The sequence below is a fragment of the Brachyhypopomus gauderio genome, chromosome 8 (assembly GCF_052324685.1).
Source record: "Brachyhypopomus gauderio isolate BG-103 chromosome 8, BGAUD_0.2, whole genome shotgun sequence".
NCBI lineage: Eukaryota > Metazoa > Chordata > Actinopteri > Gymnotiformes > Hypopomidae > Brachyhypopomus > Brachyhypopomus gauderio.
Genome location: NC_135218.1, coordinates 19,481,309 through 19,491,196, shown reverse-complemented (window position 1 = coordinate 19,491,196; position 9,888 = coordinate 19,481,309).

Genomic DNA, 9,888 nt, shown 5'->3' with positions numbered 1-9,888 from the left:
CCAAAAGGCTCTTCTGTAAGTGAGAGGAAAATGTTCACATGCATACATCACAGTAAGTAAAAACGTAAGGAAGTAAAAAGATGTACTGCACAATCAATTTGAACTCACTCCAATGGTTCTGTCAGCACAGGTCCAGGATGAAACAGAGCAAGGGGAACAGAGCGGTGGGTTATGAATGTGTCAGTATCAGTATGTGTGTAGGCACACTTCACCACTGCCTGCCCCTGGGCTAAAGGAGAACTGGCATGTTCAGGTGCAGGTTCACTTCAGGTGACTCAACAGGACAGACTCCGACCCTCTCACCTTATGAAACCCTGACAACAGTACAGTACAGTACAGATAAAGTACACAGAAAGTACAGGTAAAGCACAGATAAAGTACAGGTACAGTACAGATAAAGTACAGGTACAATACAGTAAAGTACAGGTACAGTACAGATAAAGTACAGGTACAGTACAGGTAAAGTACAGGTACAGTACAGATAAAGTACAGGTACAGTACAGGTAAAGTACAATAAAGTACAGGTACAGTACAGGTACAGTAAAGATAAAGTACAGGTACAGTACAGGTAAAGTACAGATAAAGTACAGGTACAGTAAAGGTACAGTACAGGTAAAGTACAATAAAGTACAGGTACAGTACAGGTACAGTGCAGATAAAGTACAGGTACAATACAGTAAAGTACAGGTACAATACAGGTACAGTACAGGTACAGTAAAGATAAAGTACAGGTACAGTACAGGTACAGTACAGATAAAGTACAGGTACAGTAAAGGTACAGTACAGGTAAAGTACAGATAAAGTACAGGTACAGTACAGGTACAGTACAGTTAAGATACAGGTAAGGTATAGATACAGTACAGGTAAGATACAGGTAAGGTATAGATACAGTACAGGTACAGTACAGGTAAGGTACAGTTAAGATACAGGTAACGTATAGATACAGTACAGGTACAGTACAGGTAAGGTACAGTTAAGATACAGGTAACGTATAGATACAGTACAGGTAAGATACAGGTAAGGTATAGATACAGTACAGGTAGAGTACAGGTAAGGTACAGCTAAAGTACAGGTACAGTAAAGATAAGGTACAGGTGTCCAGTACTCATAGGAACTGTACCACATGGCAACTCCAGAATTCAGTGACAGAAGAGAGAAAGAAAACACAACCTGAGAATACTGTTTCCTGGGTAAACGACAAGCAAGGAAAAGCAAACACAGAGAACAGCACATCGTTTCCAGAAGAAGAGATAGAAAGGAGAGACAGAGACGCGGAGGGAGAGAGGAAGAGGGAGAGAAAATGGAAAGACGAGGAGGGAGAGAGGAAGAGAGAGAGAAAATGGAGAGACGTGGAGGGAGAGAGGAAGAGAGAGAGAAAATGGAGAGACGTGGAGGGAGAGAGGAAGAGAGAGAGAAAATGGAGAGACGTGGAGGGAGAAGGATTTTTTCAGGCCTCATTTACGAAGCGTGTTTGTGAAGAGCCTATGTCAGCACTAATAGGTCCCACAGAAACACAGCAACCAGGGTGCCAATCACATGGACACACGCGGTGAACCAGCCAATCAAAACGCAGCTGGAGCTGGGAGGGCGGGGCTGATCAGTGCAAGCGTACAGGACGGGATGAGTGCAGGATGGTGGAGGCACCCCGCGGGCGATGCGAGACGCTGTAGTATCACAGATGTCTCTCAGCTCGGCGTTTATGTGGGCAGTACAGAGAAGCCGTCTGACAGGACAAGTTGCTCAGAAAAACTCAAACAGTCAAATGCTGTTCTTATACCAGCTGGCAGTGATGGGAGTTTTGTTAGGGATTTTATGTCAGAAATAGCAGTGAGAGGGTGTATAAACAGCACGTGTGTGTGTGTGTGTGTGTGTGTGTGTGTGTGTGTGTGTGTGTGTGTGTGCGCGTTGCTTGCAAAAGCCCTGAACAGACTGTTGCCCCTTTCTCTCTCTGTAAAGGACCCGTGTGCGGATGGAGAACATTTTTGAGGATGTCTTGCTGTCTCTGGTTATCTAGCTGTTTCAACTGATGCAAGTTCACTGTGCCATGCTGAGTAGCCAATCACTCAGGCTTCCTGTGAACACTGAACGCTTCCTGTGAACACAACACTGTTTCTAGCCTGGTGCAGGGCAGGCACCTCTGTCGCATGAAGGAATCTCTCCATGGTGTGTTTGATCTCATTGTCAATAACTGACATTGCTAAATTACCACCGTGCTGGTGGAGGTGTGTTTGTCGTGCTGGTGGAGGTGTGTGTCTCGTGCTGGTGGAGGTGTGTGTGTCGTGCTGGTGGAGGTGTGTGTGTCATGCTGATGGAGGTGTGTGTATCCTCAGCCTTCCGATGGCCATACAGAGAAGATCAGCGTCCCCAGGCAGTGTCTGCCTACAGCTGTTTGTGTAGTGATGATGACTGACCATTCACTCACACACACACACACACACACACACACACACACACACACACACACACACTCATTCACTCACACACTCACTCACTCATTCATTATCTCTTACCTCTTTACTTCACTCTTTCTCTCCCTCTCTTATCTCTCTCTGTACCACTCAGTTCCTCTCTCTCCCTCCCTCTCTCTCTCTCTCTCTCTCTCTCTCTCTCTCTCTCTTTCCCTGTATGGTTTTTTCTCCTGCCATGCAGTAGTCTATTAACGCCATTAGCAGTGGTTTATGTAGCCCTCTGCAATACAGGGCTGTACTGTTCATATGTTTCAGTGTCTGTCATATCTGATTGCTCTGGTCTACTCCTGTCTCTCTGCTCCTGTCTCTCTGCTCTTGTCTCTCTCCTTTCTCTCTGCTCCTGTCTCTCACCTGTCTCACTGCTCCTGTCTCTCACCTGTCTCTCTGCTCCTGTCTCTCTCCTGTCTCACTGTTCCTCTCTCCTGCCTCTCTGCTCCTGTCTCTCTCCTGTCTCACTGCTCCTGTCTCTCACCTGTCTCTGCTCCTGTCTCTCTCCTGTCTCACTGTTCCTCTCTCCTGTCTCACTGCTCTTGTCTCTCTCCTGTCTCACTGCTCCTGTCTCTCTCCTGTCTATTTGCTCCTGTCTGAATGCTCCTGTCTCTCCTGTCTCACTGCTCCTGTCTCTCCTGTCTCACTGCTCCTGTATCTCCTCTCACTGCCTCTGCATCTTGAGGCAGTACATAGATAAATGCTGCCAAAATCAAAGCATGAGAAGGAAAACTTGCTTCCTCTGCAAACACAGACATTTATAAACTACATGTGAACTGCACCTTCTTCTCCTTAATGTGTAAATATGTGTGCTTGTGTTTTTTAATTACCATTTAGATGTCCTTGAATGGCACAGCCCACAGCTTGTTTGCATATGGATAACAAAGGGATGAATATTCATGTCCCAGTCCCCCCCCCCCCCCCCCCCCCCCCCAGTTCCACACGTGTGTGTCATCTCCTCCACTGTTTCTTCTTCAGCGTGGCTCCGTGTTCAGGGAGCCATGATCTCCTGCGTGTTTCACACACATCTGCACTTCTGCAGTGTTTCCTCACCAGCCCTGCTCGGAGCAGCTCTGAAACAGCAGAGCCACAGAGGTGGAGAGGTGGAGAATCAGAGGGACAGAACGGGTGGAGAGGAGCAGTTTAGACAGGTGGGGGTGGAGAGGGGTGGAGATGTGGGGGTGGAGAGGGGTGGAGATGTGGGGGTGGAGAGGGGTGGAGAGGTGGGGGTGGAGAGGGGTGGAGATGTGGGGGTGGAGAGTGGTGAAGAGGTGGGGGTGGAGAGGCGTGGAGAGGTGGAGGATTGTACACTACATTTGAACAGCTCCACCCACTCCAGCTGCTTGTATAATAACTACTTTTTCTCTTTTCCTTCATTAATGATTTATACTGCTTACCTGTGTGTGTGTACGCAGCCCACCTGTCGAGTGTGTGTGTGTGTGTGTGTGTGTGTGTGTGTGTGTGTGTGTGTGTGTGTGTGTGTGTGTGTGTGAGTGTATGTATTTAAGACACTCAGGACTACAATAGGAAGGGAGGAGACAGGGCTGACGGAGCTGTGTGAGCCAACTGACATGTTCAGACCCTCCCGCTCATGATCAGCTACAAGGGTGGGGGCAATAGGGTGGGGGCAGTGGGGCTTAGGCAGTAGGGTATTAAGCAGAAGACCCTCCCAGGCGAGTGGCCCTGCAGAGGGGAGTGGCCCTACAGAGGGGAGTGGCCCCGCAGAGGGGAGTGGCCCTACAGAGGGGAGTGGCCCCGCAGAGAGGAGTGGCCAACAGAGGGGTGTGGCCCTACACAGGGGAGCGGCCCTGCAGAGGGGAGTGGCCCTACAGAGGGGAGTGGCCCTACAGAGGGGAGTGGCCCCGCAGAGGGGAGTGGCCCCGCAGAGGGGAGTGGCCCCACAGAGGGGAGTAAGTAAGTAAGTAAGTAAGTAAGTAAGTAAAATACATTTATATAGCACTTTTCACAGGCACAAGCCACAAAGTGCTTTACAACGGAAAATAAAATAAAATAAATCAAAGACACAAAAACACACACTATAAAACAGAAATAAAATACAGTGTACAAGGTCAACGGCTGCAACCTCCACCACTAACCAAACGCCTGCGTAAAAAGGAAAGTCTTTAGCTGTTTTTTAAAAGTATCTACAGTGTCAGCTGATCTTAAATGTGGAGAAAGTGTGTTCCACAGTTTTGGAGCAACCACCTTAAATGCTCGGTCTCCACGAGTCTTTAGACATGAGCGTGGCACAGACAGTAAACTCAGGTTGTTTGACCTGAGTAATCGTGATGAAGTGTAGGGGTGGAGCAGGTCAGCGACATACACAGGAGCTGTGAGTGGTCAACAGAGGGGAGTGGCCCCGCAGAGGGGAGTGGCCCTACAGAGGGGTGTGGCCCCGCAGAGAGGAGTGGCCAACAGAGGGGTGTGGCCCTACAGAGGGGAGTGGCCAACAGAGGGGTGTGTCCTCCCGGTGTCAAATGGCCCTTTGGCTTGTGTTGTGTTTCTAGTTACACTCATTCTCCTCATTTCCATGGCTGTTCCTGTGTGGGTTGAACGTCTTCATTGCTGTGATTCGTGTGTTGGTACCACTGTGTTTGCTTTGTTGGGTGTTTAATTAATCCCCTGTGTCTCTCGTAACTGCATGCTGCTTTTAGATGGATGCTACGTCCCTACCGCCCAGCGAAAGCTCCGCGCCTGCTGCTCTGAGCAAAGTCAGACACTTTCTAGAAGTTTATATCAAAGACTGCAGGTTACATGGTTACAGGTTATATACTGATAGCTTTAAGATAACAATTCAAAGTGTTTGACTGAGTTCTGATCCATCCACACACACCAAGGTAATTAATGTCTCGGACAATGACTAAAGACTAAAGTGGATCCATATTATTGTTTGTTCTAAAACACAATAAAGGACAGACATCAAGAGAATTATGGTAATTAACAGTCTTGATTGTTGCTTCTTAAGGTTACTGAAATCACCTTCTAAGCAACATACCAAGGAGGGACCTTACTGAAAGAAATGAATTAATTTCAGCTGTTTTGTTTCTGAGCTGAACATCTGCTCTTACCACCCACCCACACACACACACACACACACACACACACACACACACACACACACACACACACACACACACACACACGACAGGTGGGCTGCGTACACACACACACACACAGGTAAGCAGTATAAATCATTAATGAAGGAAAAGAGAAAAAGCAGTTACTGTACAAGCAGCCAGAGTGGGTGGAGCTGTTCAGATGTACAGTACAATCCTCCACCTCTCCACCCCTCTCCACCCATACCTCTCCACCCCCCACCCCACCCCTCTCCATCCCTCTCCGCCTCACCTCTCCACCCCTCTCCACCCATACCTCTCCACCCCCCACCCAACCCCTCTCCATCCCTCTCCGCCTCACCTCTCCACCCCTCTCCACCCCCAACCTCTCCACCCACACCCCTCTCCACCCCACCTCACCAACCCACCAACCCCCACCTGTCCATACATACACACTTCAGAGATGGAGGAGTGATTGATTAGAGGCAGAAGCAGGTGCCCCAGCAGGTTGTTGTGCTACTGTAACATTAACCCTGTGTTTATATTGGAGGCCGTGCGGCCCGTCAGTGAGTGGTGGTGTTGTTGAGTGAGTCTTCACTGCTAATGCAGATATCTGTGGTCATGGGTTCTATTATGCAGTAAATTAAATGTCATGAAGACATACAAATGCAACAATAACCCTACAGCCTGGCAGAGACGAAGAGACAGAGAGATGTAGAGATGAGAGAGAGAGAGAAGAAATGAAAAATAAAATCACCATAACAAAATGACTCATCTGCGTCTGGTAAAGAATATTGTGTAGTGGTAATGCGTCCCCTTTAATGTGTAATGCACACATTATGTTATGTCCTGTGCCATGTGACATGATATGTTATATTTGTGGTCCATACTAACTGTAACAATATCAAATATGTAAATGTTCATGCATTACTGTAAAATATTATTGTACATCACTGCATTAAGCTCTGTAGTTAATTATGAAACTGATGATGGTGAACTAAAATTTCATAGAAAGTCCCTCATCTGAGAGCCGGCAGCAGAGTCTGTATACACCCCGCCTTAAAGAGAGAACTCTTTCTTCACTTCACACTACACATTCTACACTCCTCACTCTACATCCCCCACTCCACACTCTACACTCCTCACTCCACACCCCTACTGTACACTACCTACTCTACACTCTACACTCCCCACTCTACACCCCTCACCCCTACTCTACACTCCCTACTCTACACTTTACACCCCCACTCCACACTCCCTACTCTACACTCTACACTGCCCACTCTACACTCCACTCTACACCCCTACTCTACACTCCCTACTCTACACTCTACATCCCACTCTACACCCCCACTCCAGACTCCCTACTCTACACTGTACATACTTCACACTACACCCCACTCCACACTCCCTACTCTACACTCTTCACTCCTCAGTCTACACTCCACACTCCCCTTTACCAAATTCCACACCACACATTCTACACTCCTCATTCTAAACTCCCCACTCCTCACTCTACACTCCCCACTCTACACTCCTCACTCTACACTCCCCACTCTACACTCCTCACTCTACACTCCCTACTCTACACTGCCCACTCTACACTCCTCACTCTACACTCCCCACTCTACACTCCTCACTCTACACTCCCCACTCTACACTCCTTACTCTATACTGATCACTTTACACTCCCCACTCTACACTCCTCACTCTACACTCCCTACTCTACACTCCCCACTCTACACTCCTCACTCCCCACTCTACACTCCCCAATCTACACTCTGCACTCCCCACTCTACACTCCTCACTCTACACTCACCACTCTACACTCCTCACTCTACACTCTTCACTCCCCACTCTACACTCCCCAATCTACACTCCCCACTCTACACTCCTCACTCTACACTCCCCACTCTACACTCATCACTCTACACTCCTCACTCCCCACTCTACACTCCCCACTCATCACTCTACACTCCCCACTCTACACTCTACACTCCTCACTCTATACTGATCACTTTACACTCCCCACTCTACAGTCATCACTCTACACTCTCCACTCTACACTCCCCACTCTACACTCTCTACTCTACACTCCCCACTCCACACTCTACACTCCCCACTCTACACTCATCACTCTCTACTCCCCACTCTACACTCCACACTCCCCACTCTACACTCATCACTCTACACTCCCTACTCTACACTCCCCACTCTACACTCCTCACTCTACACTCCCTACTCTACACTCCCCACTCCCCACTCTACACTCCTCACTCTATACTGATCACTTTACACTCCCCACTCTACACTCCCCACTTCCCACTCTACACTCTCCACTCTACACTCCCTACTCTACACTCCCCACTCTACACTCCCTACTCTACACTCATCACTCTACACTCCCCACTCTACACTCCCTACTCTACACTCATCACTCTACACTCTCCACTCCCTACTCTACACTCCCCACTTTACACTCCCTACTCTACACTCATCACTCCCCACTGTACACTCCCCACTCAACACTCCCCAGTCTACACTCCCCACTCTATACTCCGCACTCCACACTCCCCACTCTACACTCCCTCCTCTACACTCCCCACTCTACACTCCCCACTATACACTCCCTATTCTACACTCTCCACTCTACACTCTCCACTCTACACTCACCACTCTACACTCCCCACCCTATACGCCCCACTCCACAGACTGAGCGCCCACTCATGCCTCTATTACAGCCAGAGACACTCGCTAAAACATCAGGGTGGGTCTCCATAAGTTCGCCAACACTTCCTGGCATTCATTCCCCTAAATGAAATTTCCGAGGAATATCATATTTTAGAAAGTTCCTTATTGAGTCATTTTAGACACGCCATGGTGACCAGGGAGGAGGTGAGGGTGCGTTCAGCTGTGTGTCTGCTGTGGGACTCACTGCTTTGTGTGTGTCTACGTGTGTGTGTGTGTGTGTGTGTGTGTGTGTGTGTACTCACTGCTGTTGGATACCGGGTGGCTTCTTTATTGTTTTATTTCATTTTTCCATCCACAGCATTAGTGTCTTTTACATTTCCCGTAATGGAGCTGTAATCTTCTGAGGTTCCAAGGTTAGAGTCATATTCTTCAGAATGAGTCAAATGCACTCGGCTTAATCGCTGTAGTGAATGGAGCACCAGCACCAGCTCTGGCTTCTGGCCTGTGGGGGAGGAGCTTGTGCTGGCCTGTGGGGGAGGGGCTTATCTTTTGTTATCAGACACAATGACCCAATGACCACCCGAAGGCCTTGGTCATGAAATCTCCTATACTCTTGTGTCTCCTGTACTCCTGTGTCTCTTGGACTCTTGTACTCCTGTGTCTCCTGTACTCCTGTGTCTCCTGTGTCTCTTGGACTCTTGTACTCCTGTGTCTCCTGTACTCCTGTGTCTCCTGGACTCTTGTACTCCTGTGTCTCCTCTGACAGTTTCATGCTGTGTCTTGCTCATTTCCACAAGATGCTGCCTCCTTATTGAACAGGTCTGATTTGCAGAGAGAGGAGGCTAAATGCTTTGGGTGGTGTGGGAGGATGACTGCCCCACCCGTGCCCCACTACTGCCCCACCCTACTGCACCACTACTGCCCCACCCTACTGCCCCACTACTGCCCCACCCTACTGCACCACTACTGCCCCACCCTACTGCCCCACTACTGCCCCACCCTACTGCACCACTACTGCCCCACCCTACTGCCCCACTACTGCCCCACCCTACTGCCCCACTACTGCCCCACCCTACTGCACCACTACTGCCCCACCCTACTGCCCCACTACTGCCCCACCCTACTGCCCCACTACTGCCCCACCCTACTGCCCCACCCTACTGCACCACTACCGCTCTTCATCTGCACATGTGGTCCAGTCGGAAGGCGCTGTTCTTCATCCGTTTGCTCTATCCCTTTGTTTGTTTTTTCAGAATTGGCTCATCTTACACTTCCACTGAAGAGCAATGAAAACAAACTGCTAAGTCATCCATCATCTGCATTTTCCCTCTGAAAAATGTCAAAATGTGTAAACAATCAGGAAAGTTTGTTTACAGATGCATATGCAGTCAGCAGAGCTGTAAATCTGTTATAACTCTGTGATGACATTGGCGCTGTGTGAGAAGGAGTCAGAGAGTCACCCCAGATGATTTTAGGGTGCTACACTTACACATGGGGAAGTATGACAGAAATCCTTCTGTGTTTGTAATGTACTCTTGTGCTTTGTCATCACACACACACACACACACACACACACACACACACACACACACACACACACACACACACACACACACACACACACACACACACATACACACATACTCTGCCTGTGCCAGCCTTATGTCAGCTATGGAACAAATTGA